Genomic DNA, 14,321 nt, shown 5'->3' with positions numbered 1-14,321 from the left:
TTGAGCTAACCATGAAGGAGACCAAGGACAAATACAAGGACCAAACCTTATATTCAAAGAATCCAGGTAATTCCGGATCCGCCAAAATTTTTAGAGAATATCTTGCTCCGAAGTCATGTTAAAACCTTACGGAAAATTTTCTTCATCAACCTTCGAACTTAGAAATTCCAAAATATCATTATAAATATCTTCAATATTTATGAAGATATCTTCATATATATATTCGTCCGAAATTATCTATCTTCTCGTGTTATCTATGTTATCTCATAAAAGAAACTGTTTCAGTTTCTATCCTTCTATAAAATTTGAGATTAAGTTATGGATGATTTTTGGAGAAGTGTAGGGAATTGAAGCATGAGTTAGTATAATATAATGACGCCGGGCCAACGTGGTTATATTACAGTAAGTCATGCTAAATTTCTAATGAAATGTGATGATGGTTCACAGATCTTACCCTCATCATGTGCCATGTTACACGACTCTTTCATTCTACTTAATCTCTAAGCATATCACGAAATTATTTCCTTGATAATTTTGTTCTTCCGTAATTCCAACAGTTGCTAATAAGTCATGCTATCACATTTTCTTTCTGATTAGAAGATTTCCTTAAATTCCTTGAATTCCGGAAATCCACCATGACTACGTCAGAAGTTAAGACAAAACTTTTCACTCTTTTGTGGTAACTTCACTCGTACGCTTCGTATGATCGAATTGTTTTATCTATATTACTCAATGATGATAAAGCTTCATTATCACCTCATATTCATCATAAAAACAATTTTATTGTTAGCCATGACGACCTCACTCAAATTTCGGGGACGAAATTTCTTTAACAGGTGGGTACTGTCACGACCCGGAAAATTTCGACTAATTTTAAACCAAACTCTCGATACGATATTGTATTTTCAACACGATAAACAAAGTTTGTAATGTTGAGTCTCAAAAATTTTGAACTATTTCATATATTCATTTGACTTTCGACTGTTCTCAACGATTCACGAACCACTATTTGTAAATAGATATGCATATATATCTATGTGTGTATAATAATATGAAATATTATTTATTGTAATTATTATAATTAATTTTGTAAAATAATAAATTTTATTTACAAAGTATCTATAAATAAAGTATATAGAATATATATATAGGATTTCGAAGTTATGTAGTAAACGACGGCAATGTTCAATTGTCATTTGGTTGATAATTAACGAGTTAAAAACGAACTTATGTGATTTTTAAAATAAACGACTCTCCGAAAATGAGTTTTATAAATTTTAGGCTTACTAAAAATGTATTTAGGATCTAGTTACTAAATTTTAACACTTTTTATATTTTACCCAAAATCGAGACGGACAGTTGATGTAATTTTTATTTAATAAATTAAGGATCGAATTTTATACCATAATGACTAGAATAAATAAATAAAATTAATTTTAAAATTTGAGATTTTTCGGAGAACCTTTATCCGCCACTAATTAACAACGGAGTGTGAAATAATACCCTAATATTGGATGTCGACACATAAACATCCAAAATATATGGCTGCTACTTGTTAATAATTGTTACTTTTTGATTTTGTTCGTTTTCTAAAGTAATTGGTTATTCAATATGTATTATATTATATATATATTCTATGTTAAGATTCGATTACTGTTCTACTTTTGATTTTAGTTCACCACTAGCACCATATTATATATATAAATATATATGCATTAACGACTTACAGGGATATCTTATTTTGATTTGTGAACTAAACCAAACACCTCTATGATTTTCATTCACCATCTTCCTTATTCTTTCCTTTCTTCCTTTACAGCTACAACAATATATATACATATATACTTGATTTACGCATGACCACCTCAACTTTTGGTAACCCATCATTCGACTACCACAAACCGCCACCACTTCAACTATATTAACCATCACCTTGAGTTCTCTACTTCCTTCTTCTTCGATTAACTACCATCTACGGCCCTCATCACAATCAACCATAGCTCGCCACCATCTTATAATCGATCCCCACCAACGAACTACTACAAATACATCGAACCTTTTGCTTTTGTTTTGTGTTACACCAAGATAAAAATTACCTCTTAAACCCGCTACTATATATTAAACATCATGAAACCATCACGAACTCCATTGAATTTGCTGCTGCTATACTCGTGGTCACTACCCCTTAAGTTTATGTTTTCCTGTCGAAACCCAACCGAAAAACCTACACCATCGAGTCACCACCATGATCACCTCAATCATCATAAACCACCACCACAGATCACCGTATAACGCCACACCTACAACTCGCTGCTACAGTTTCGTTTCATCTAATTACTGTTCCTGTTCGAAACTAATACCGACAGCCATCAATCACTGCTACAGCTGGATTATTAAATCGACTACAAGGGTTGCTAACTGCTTGCTATTTCTTTCTCTAATCGACTAACCCACAAACACAATCACCAATCAACACCACTGATGTTACTATTATATATTTATTTATTTAATTTTTTTTTTACATCGAATACTGAGGAAGGTATTGATAAGCAAGAAAGATGATACCGTGTTGTACAACTACACTATTACGGTTCTTTTTATTTCTTACGTATCCACCAAATAAAGATTGGGTTTTTACAAATCATTTTGGGCCGTAAAATTTTATTAGTAATTGGGCCGAGGGCATTTTTCAGATGGGCCGAACAGAATAGTATACATATAAATTAGTTCACGTTAAATAAATAAAAAAAAACGGAAATGGATTAGTGGTTTGCGGTGTTAGCGGATGAGCGAGAGGTTGCGGGTTCGAGTCTCGGCAGTGGCGTTCATTTTTTTGAGCTTTTCTTCAAAGGTTGTAACCCTTTATTTTTATTTTTATTAATAGTACTATTATTTATTATTATTATTATTATTATTATTATTATTATTTATTATTATTATTATTATTATTATTATTATTATTATTATTATTAGAGTTATCATCATAACTAGTATTATTTTTATATGACAAATAAATATTATATACTTATTATATAAATATTACCTATAACAAATTAATGATTTTTGATATGACACCAATTACAAATATATATATGGATTAATGTAACTGTATATATAAATATTAAATGTTTTAAAAAAAATATATATAAATATATATAACATATAACTGAAGATATCATATGTAAATAAGATATATATTTTAATTAAAATTTAGTTATATAACTACAACACTTAATATATAAGTAGTATCTAATTAACAAATGAAATTATGTGATTATATGTTTTAATATATATGTAAATGATATAGGTTCGTGAATCCGAGTCCAACTCTGCATTACTCAGTATCGTCGTATGCACATTCTTACTACAAAATATCGTATCGTGAGTTTCATTTGCTCCCTTTTTAATTGCTTCTGCAAAATATATTTTTGGGACTGAGAATACATGCGCTATTTTTATAAATGATTTACGTTATGGACACAAGTGACTAAAATTACGTTCTACATGGGTTTGAATCAAAAATCCCCTAGCTTGGTAACTTTAACTATTGGTTTATGAATTGGTAGGCGCGAATCCTAAAGATAGATCTATCGGGTTTTACACCCCCACCCAGATGTTGTTCTAGTCACTACTAAACTAGAAGAACGGGTGTTTAGTACTTCGAGGTTCACGGAACGCACTTGATTCGGTGCACATATTATTATAACTCAGGGGTACACACTCTTGTTAAGGCTAGTTACCGGGTGCCCATAACTTAGAATGCTTTTCATACACTTGCGAGTGTATTATGTTTATAAATATGAAATCTTGTGGTCTATTAAAATAATGGAAATGATTGTTATGATAAACCTATGAACTCACCAACCTTTTGGTTGACACTTTTAAGCATGTTTATTCTCAGGTACAAATTAAGTCTTCCGCTGTGCATTTGCTCATTTTAAGAACATTACTTGAAGTCGATCATCGCAATGGGATCAGATGTTGATGATTTCGTCCAAGTGGATAAGGACGGGTTGTTACATTATTCCCTTTTTAAATGCTTTTGCAATATATATTTTTGGGACTGAGAACTACATGCGCTGTTTTTATAACTGTTTTACGAAATAGACACAAGTACTCGAAAATTACATTCTATGGTTGGATTATCGAATCGGATATGCCCCTATATAGTCTGGTAATCTAAGAATTAGGGAACAGACACCCTAATTGACGCGAATCCTAAAGATAGATCTATCAGGCCCAATAAGCCCCATCCAAAGTACCGGATGCTTTAGTACTTCGAAATTTATATCATGTCCGAAGGAGGATCCTGGAATGATGGGGATATTCTTATATGTATATTGTGAATGTTGGTTACCAGGTGTTCAATCCATATGAATGATATTTTTGTCTCTATGCATGGGACGTATGTTTATGAGAAATGGAAATATGAAATCTTGTGGTCTATTAAAATTATGAAATGATTATTTATGCTAAACTAATGAACTCACCAACCTTTTGGTTGACACTTGAAAGCATGTTTACTCTCAGGTACGAAAGAAATCTTCCGCTGTGCATTTGATCATTTTAAAGATTTACTTGGAGTCATTCATGACATATTTCAAAAGATGTTGCATTCGAGTCGTTGAGTTTATCAAGATTATTATCAAGTAATTTATAGTTGGATATATTAGGAAATGGTATGCATGCCGTCAACTTTTGATGTAATGAAAGTTTGTCTTTTAAAAACGAATGCAATGTTTGTAAAATGTATCATATAGAGGTCAAGTACCTCGCGATGTAACCAAATGTAATGTATTCGTCCGGATGAATTAGGACGGGTCCTTTCAATATATATATATATATATATATATATATATATATATATATATATATATATATATATATATATATATATATATATATATATATATATATAGCAAAAGATTTCGTAGATTACGGAGGAATTTACGGAATATGTCAGGCAAAGTTTACAGTAACTGATACGCTAAGATATGAATTTTGTCTATACACTATTCATGCAATCAATGCAATAAGATGTGTCTAGACTAAGAGTGATAAGCAGGCAATTTCCGACAAAAATGATAAGCAAAACTTTTGACATGCATACACGATCGAAGTCCAGACTCACTAATGCATCCTAACAACTATTAGTTAGACACACTAATGTAGACCTGGTTCTCTAAGACCACCGCTCTGATACCAACTGAAATGCCCCGTTCATATACATTATAAACGATTCACAATAGTTGATTGCATCGCGAGGTATTTGACCTCTATATGATACATTTTACAAACATTGCATTCGTTTTTAAAAGACAAACTTTCTTTACATTGAAATTTGACAGCATGCATACCATTTCATAATACATCCAACTATAATTGACTTAATAATAATCTTGATGAACTAAACGACTCGAATGCAACGTCTTTCGAAATATGCCATGAATGACTCCAAGTAATATCCTTAAAATGAGCTAATGCACAGCGGAAGATTTCTTTAATACTTGAAAATAAACATGCTTTAAAGTGTCAATCAAAAGGTTGGTGAGTTCATTAGTTTATCGTAATCAATCATTTCCATAATTTTAATAGACCACAAGATTTCATTTATTCAATAATCATACACTCGCAAGTGTTTAAAATTCATTCATATGGATTTAACACCTGGTAACCGACATTAACAAAATGCATCTAGAATATCCCCAAACATATAAACATCGAAGTACTAAAGCAGTTCAAATTCTCTGACTGGGGCGTGTCAAAGCCCATAGATCTATCTTTAGGATTCGCGTCAATTGGTGGCAATTATAATAAACATCAATTCTTAGGCTACCAAGTTCAATAAGGGAGATATCCAGTATAACAATTCAACCATAGAATGTAGTTTTGATTACTTGTGTCTATCTCGTAAAATAGTTATAAAAACAGTGCATGTATTCTGAGTCCCAAAAATATATATATTGCAAAAGCATTTAAAAAGGGAGCAAATGAAACTCACTATACTGTATTTCGTAGTAAAAATACATATGATGTCATTGAACAAATGCAAGGTTGACCTACAATTCACGAACCTATATTAAGTATATATATTTATATATTGGTCAATATCTGTCTAACAAATTCAGGTCAAGTCGTAGTGTATCACAATCCTAATGCTCGAGATTATCATGCCAAAGTCAACAAAAATCAATTTGACCCAAAATGACTTCCAAAAATTCATACGTGTTTATTATATAGCTTAAATATAGTTGTTATATATATTTAAATATATTTATCAAATTTTATTGGAGTAAATAATAATACAAGTCATTTATTAATAAATAAAAATTTATATTAAAATTTATATATAAAAATATACTTTTATATATTTTAAGTAATAAAATTTATACAGTTCACTCAATATTATAAAAACACGGTGGTATGTATTATTAATGTAATTATATTTCGTGTGGTAAAAATATCTTTGTATCACATATTTGTTTGATAAAATAATATTGATAATAATAATAATAAGTAACAGTTGTATTATTTGTAATAATAATAATAATTATTATTATTATTTTATTCTACTAATAATAATAAGAATATTTATATTTAAAATGATAATTCTAATCATGATAATTATAACGATACTTTTTAATATTAACTGTAATAATAATAATATCTTATATAATAGTAATAATTCTATTCAAAATGATAATTTTTAATATACTAAAATGATAATAAAAATGATATTTTATAATAACAATGACATTTCTATTAAAAATGATAATTTTAATAAAAATGACAGTTTTAATATAAATGATACTTTTAATAATAATAATAATGATAAAAATAATGAAAAAGGATATTTTTCTCTTAAATCAATATCATACAATATTTTAATTTCATTATGATACTTATACTCGTTATTTCCTAATCGATTTGTTTAATAGCTTTTAGTCCTCTTTTAAATCGCATTCATAATATTGATAATAATATTAGTCATAATAATTAGATGATACTAATATTAGTTTTAATTGATAATGATACTAGTAATAATAAATATTAATGATAATACTAATAATAATATTAATATTATCAATAATATTAACAATAACTTTTAATGATAATAACGATAGTAATAACAATAACAATTTTTAATGATAAATTTTATACTAATAATGATAATGATAATAATAATTATTATTATTATTTAGATAATAATAATAATAACGATGATAATAACGACGATAGTAATAATAATAATTATTTTAACAATAATACTTAAAATTATAAATAATTCAATTGACTACATCTTTTAATCCGTTCATCGAAACTATTCGATATCTAAATGAAAAGTTATTGATTTTTCGCCAGCTTTCCAATGACATGCATATCATATACCTTATCTCAGTAGTATATGTATTAAACTCATGATCTATCATAAACTATTTAACAACGAAATTAAACATACAAGCATGCATAATTATATATACTCAAGCACTAGTCAGAGATACATTACTAATATATAAAAGTTAAGCTATGAGTGCTCACGTATCAATATTGTGATTCAATATTCCAGGAAAGTATGTGGACACAACGAAGATGATAAACACTAGTTTGACCTCATGAGCATACTCCCGAACATTATCCATAACCTCCATAGCTATAACCCATAATTTCCTTAGCCCTATCCCGCTCGCAAAACCCATTTTGAAAACATGCGAGCAGAACCTCGTCGTAGTATTTTATGTATACTAATAATATCTTGAAATAATACAGAGTATATATATATATATATATATATATATATATATATATATATATATATATATATATATATATATATATATATATATATATATATTAATCAATTGAGAGAGTTTAGAGAAATATATTTTCAAGTTTCTATGAAATAATGAAACCTATTGAAATCTATTTATAATAGATTTTTAAATTATTAAAGTGAATTATTAAAGTATGAATTATTAAAATGAATTATTAAAGTATGAATTATTAAAGTGAATTATTAAAGTATTAATTGTTAAAGTGAATTATTAAAGTATGAATTATTAAAGTTAGTTATTAAAGTTAAAGTAAATTAAAATTAAAGTAAAGGTAAAGTTAAAGTATAGTAAAAGTATAAAACTATGTACGTATAATACGCGTATAAATATATATAATATTAATTTAATTTGTTATATATATTTAATAAAATAAAATATAAATATCATTATCTTTATCATACTGGTTAAGTAATGAGTTGTCAAAAGTGATTCTAGATATGTATAAAAGTTATATACGTTTTAATAATAAATAAGTCTTTTTTAAACTGAAAACTTTTTGTACGTCTGAAACTAAATCAAATAAATATGATAATTTTGTTTTCCAAAACTAAATATATTTAAGAATCCTTTTGTTAAAAGGTTAAAATAATGGAAATCGTTATATCATAAAACACTTTAGAAAAGTAGAATTATATATATTCATAATAGGTTTCAAGTTTTTAAATTATAGGCTGTTGGTGAAGCATGGGATAAAGTCCAAAGGTTAAATAAACGTATGAAATCATCTTAATGAAAAATGTCGAGTTACTTAACTTGTCGATATCCAACATCTAAGTTATTTACACTCCACGTTCTTACTTTCATATTAAATAAAATGAAAGTTAACATAGTTATCTTATCAAAGTCACTAGGAAAATATTATAAAACATGAATTGGAAATTAAACAGGAATCAATACTAACCCTTGTCTAGTTTCCGTTAATTGACATATTTGTTCTTACTTATAAATCACTTTACCATTTTCCGAATGTTATAAAAAAGAATAGATTTCTTAAATCACAGTGGACCTCATAACATAGACCCGTAATCATATCACAATGTATCTGATAATTCAATAATTTGATATTATCTTTTAATTCCGTCGATAAATATATTAAACATATATTGAAACTGAAAGGATCCGAAACTAATCATCCGGACGTTGTCCATATTGATTACAAACGAATTACAATAGTTGATTACATTGCGAGGTACTTGCCCTCTATATGATACATCTTACAAACGTTGCATTTATTCTTAAAAGGCAATCTATAGTTACATCCAGATTTGACATATTCGCCTGACATTTCATAATATTCAAATGACCTAAACCGCCATTTACTTAATAATAGTTTCTATGAACTTCAATAACTCGAATGCAACGCCTTATGATATAAGTCCTTAATGGCCTCAAGTAGTATCCTTAGTACGAGCTAATGCACAGCGGAAGACTTAATTCATACCTGAGAATAACATGCTTTAAAATGTCAACATAAAGTTGGTGAGATATAGGTTTAATGCCGGCAGCGATATAAATATAGACCACAAGATTTCATATATAAACATTTTCATAAAAATATTCTAAGTGGTTGAGCACTTGGTAACCATACTTAACATTTAATCACGTCGCATATTCCCTTTAATATGAAATCTTACTACACTGTACCAAGTGTAGTCACGAAACGAAGTACTGTGCAACCGTTGAATACTGGTCGTCCAGTCCGGTTGGGGTTGTCAGGCCCGATAGATCTATCAACAGGATTCGCGTTTACAATACCGCTGTAAATATTAGTTACCAAGCTACAGGGAAGTATGCCAGTGGTACAACTCAACGTAGAATATATTTTTCAGTTACTTGTGTCCATAACGTAAATCATTTATAAAAACAGCGCATGTATTCTCATCCCAAAATATTTAGAGTTTAAAAATGGGACTATATACTCACTTTCGTCTTGAAGATATATATAATTTGACTTGGTCTCCGGTTGATATCACGAACCTATCCATATATAATATATCAATATATTTTCATTTTTAAACAATCGTCACATATATATACTTATAATACTTTTAATACTTTGAATAATTCCTTAGTCCGTAGTTAGCAGTTCGATGTTAGTAATTCAATTTTAATGGTTCATTTTTAGATGTTTAATAAACCCCCAACGAAATAATAAAACCCCCATCGTATATGTATTGGTCGAGATTAATCTTGACCCACGGTACCGGTGTTGTCAAATGACGTGTTGCGTACATAAAGTACCGGTATTGTCAAATGACGTGTTGCGTACAATCATGGGATCTTATGATTAATCTTCTCGTATTGTTTACGGGTGATCCTGAACCATATAAAATTGAATTATAAGTACATATATATAAAATATCATGTTATCTTAGAAATATGTGATTTATTTAATTTTTCCCAATTAATCCCGAAGTTAAACAAGTCTAGGATAACCAATTTTGTTTCGGTCATAGTTTCTTCGTTACAAATCCGTTTTCGTTGATTCAACTTGCCATCTCCTTGGATCGAGTCCCTCTTTAAGACTATGAACTGAAAATACCTTGGTTTGTATTCAAAATCACACGGCATAGGTGAAACTTTAGTGAAACTTATGAAGTTAAACATTTTTGTTACAAAAAAATAATACTTAATGACCATTTTTCTAAAAATACTTATACTTTGAATTAAATCATGAAATTTTTATGTGTTAACATATTTATAGTAAAAATCATTTTTCCAGAACATAAACCTCCAATTCAAAGTTTAAGATAGTTTTTAATTATCCAACCCAAAACAGTCCCCGGTTACACTCCGACGTCGTAAAAACAGTTTTTAAGATATTCTTTGAAAAACCAAGTTATACCTTGTTAAGTTAGCATATATTTAAGTTATATTACAGGTCTTGAAGTATTTTAAAAGTTAAGTTAGAAGGATCTATTTAGTTTGCAAACAAGTTTGAAAACTTTCAAACTATGTTCTTGTTGTTAAAATTGTATACCACAAAATATGATAGCTATATATATGAATCGAATAAGGTTATGAACATAGATACTACCTCAAGTTCCTTGGACAAGGTTGCTGTAAAAGAGGAGTAAAAAGCTAGAACCAAAAGGGTGATGGAATTGGATGAAAGATTGGAAGTAAGTTTGTGTTCTTGGAAGGATTTCTTGAAGTGTTTTTGTATGGTTTTCTTATGGTGTTTAAGTAAGGTTTTTGAAGCTAAATGATGGGGAAAATGCTTGGAGATGATCAAGTATGAAGTTAAGAGTATTTTGAGAGAGAAATGGAAGTGTAAGTATGAGAAAATGGGGTGAAGAAATGGTGTGCATGCATAAAAACGTTTTTAGGTTATAAAGGAAAAAAAAGATACCTAACTTTGTTTTCTTGCTAAATAATTCATGCTACTTGACAAATGGTTGGTTCCACATGTTTCTTAATCATTTAAGGCTGCTAAGGAGCAGATTTTTATTGGTATATACCAATAGTAAATACATCTAGAAGCTGCGTATGATACGGGTATATATACCCTAGGTATACGTATAGAAATCTTTGAGAAAACGGAACGAGGATTCAAATATAGCTATCTTTTGTAAATATACTTATATTGTTTTATGTATTTAAGTTTTTAAAAGTGATTAAATACATTACTTATACGATATATGTATAAACATTATAGGTCATAAGTATTTAAGTCAAATAACGTTACGTATGGTTATCGTTTTGAAAACTTAAGTTAGTAGTTTCAAAATATACTTATAACTTATTGTTATTAATACAAAATGAGATATTAAAACATTCTTAGATCATGTTAAATATGTATATATACATATATATACACAAACGTATAATTATCATATATTGTATAGTTCGTGATATCATCGGTCAAACTAGACGGTCAAACGTTGTGTAAAACTCTTTTCGAAAACATAAGTCTCAACAATTTGGATTGCTTATCATGTTGGTAAGGTTTAATTTATGTAAATATTAATCTTATAAGTATAGAACGATCGAAAAAGTGCGGGTCAACTTTAGGGTTTTTGCTTATCGTGTCGGAACCATATAGAGATTAGAGTTTAAATTTGGTCGGAAATTTCCGGGTCGTTACAGTACCCACCCGTTAAAGAAATTTCGTCCTCGAAATTTGGTAGAGGTTGTCATAAATAACAATAGGAATGTTTTCATGACGAATATGAGGTAATAATGAAATTTTATCATTATTGAAAGATTTAGATAAAACGATTCGGTTATGTGAGACGCACGAGCGAAGCTATCACAAAAGAGTGAAATGAGTAAATATAGAATTGTTGTAACCGATGACGTGATTATGATCGATTTTCGGGATTTAAGGGTTTTAAAGAAAATCTTATGTAATAAGATTTAGTTTTGCGGCGATCAGGATCTTCTTTGATTTAACGCGGCAATCTGTTTTGATTTCTTTGTCGAATATTTCACTATAAATTTACCTCCTTCCCTTTCTTTCTTCCCACATCTTCTATTCTTTCTCTTTAGTTCCTACTTTAAGACATTCGCTAATATGCTCCATCCCATTCTAATCCTTGTTATATTTCTAACTTTCATATCTTTCATTCTTCTTTTTCATCTATCACCAGAAGAATCTATTCTCTTTTATCCTTTCCTTGGAATTATAATGTTTTTAATTCTCCCGTGCCTTTACGTTGCAATACGTATTGATATGCACGGTTTGTAGTTTCGGGGTTGTTGTTAGGTTTTATACCTTCCCTTATATTTCGATGTTCCTACTCCCGTCCCTTAAAATCATTGTCATCCACAGTTAATGCTCTCTCTTATTTGCTGTGGTTTATGTTCCTATTTCTATTCTGAGGTTTTGTCCCTTCATTTCTTCTTCCCGTCCTCGAGCCAAGCGAACAATGGTCCGAAATTCGTAGGTAGGAAATTTGGAATGAACCTAGCTATTGGTTTTAGAATGAAATTGTAATGGCACGATCTTGATTCGTTAAATTACTCGAATATTCCGAAAAAATAGAACTATCAAGGTGATACGTTCTAATATGTTTGGAGACTTGATAGAAGGTAAGAGCCGTGTAACATGGCACATGATGACGGTACTTTGAATCATCACATTCCATTAGAAACTTAACATGACTTACTGTAATATAATGAAGTTGATCAAGTTTCATTATATTATACTAATTCATGCATCAGTTCCCAACACTACTTTAAAACATTCATATTTTAAACTTGGAGGTTTCAAAATTTAGAAATTGACACAGTTTCTTTTATGTTGTAATGCAGATATTACGGAGAGATAAATATTCTTAGATAAGAATAGTTGTGAAAATATCTCCAGAAATATGGAGAATATGTATAACGGAAGATATGAAGATATCTTATAATATCTAAGATAAGATGATGATGAAGAATATCATCGGGAGAGGTTTAGAATAAGGGGTAGGGTTTTTACTAATGGTTTCAGCAGGCACTGAATCGTTTGAATCCTTTGAAAGCAGATTCAGTTCTTGTTATTTATCCACAACCTCTTTCATACTTTGCTCAAACCGTTTTCCGGTTCCAACTCTTCTCTTTTTCTGAGTTTTATCGACACACTGTGCTTCTTCATCAAACTTTTGACTGTTTAAAATCGTTTACAATTTTCGCTGCTTCATCAGCATTTAAAGAACTACTTCATAATTTAGGGTGTTTTTCAGAAACTTCACCTTCGGAGTATGAAATCCTTAGGAATAGACGTTATAGGTATGACTGAGAAGTTTTGCGAGATTTTTAAAATACTAATTGCGGATTCTGCCAAAAAGATGACAAGCTGCTGGTACATGATGTCGTGGAATATGGAAGGTTCTCCGGTAACAATGGTGAAAGGACAAGGTATATATATCGAGGTTATAAAAAGAGTGGTCCTACTGAGAAATCAAAGTGGAGCTGTGACAAAATTGACTTATATTGAAAAGAGAAATGTAAGGTTGTTTAAGGAATTTGACACGGATAAGTTTTAACGATAACTTCGGTTTTGAAAGTTTCAGGTGTATAACTGTATGCATAAATCTTTCTTCCGTAAACGAGGTGCGGCTGGTTCAACTTCTCGATTGAAGTGTTTTCAAGAATCATGAAAAGATTTGAACGAGGATTATAATTGTCGAAGTACAAATGAGGTTTAAGATGAAATCAAGTGGCAAACTTGAAGAATTATTTAGTTTCATATGTTATAATCAATATTTTAATTTAATTCATTTTAATTGTCCAAAGTTAGCAGTCCAATAGTCCGATGGTTCAATGATTCATATATAATTTAATATATAATATTCGAATTAAATAATACGTATCGTAACCCGTATACCGGTCTCAGTGTCGATCACAACTCAAAGTATATATATTTTGAAATCAACTCCGACCCTGTATAGCCAACTCCCGCCTTCACATATAGAGTGTCTACGGTTGTTCCGAAATATATATATAGATGGGTCGATATGATAAGTCGAAACCTTGCATACGTGTCCCGTTATTTAAAGTGTG

The sequence above is a fragment of the Rutidosis leptorrhynchoides genome, chromosome 1 (assembly GCF_046630445.1).
Source record: "Rutidosis leptorrhynchoides isolate AG116_Rl617_1_P2 chromosome 1, CSIRO_AGI_Rlap_v1, whole genome shotgun sequence".
NCBI lineage: Eukaryota > Viridiplantae > Streptophyta > Magnoliopsida > Asterales > Asteraceae > Rutidosis > Rutidosis leptorrhynchoides.
Note: the sequence above shows the minus strand (reverse complement) of the source record.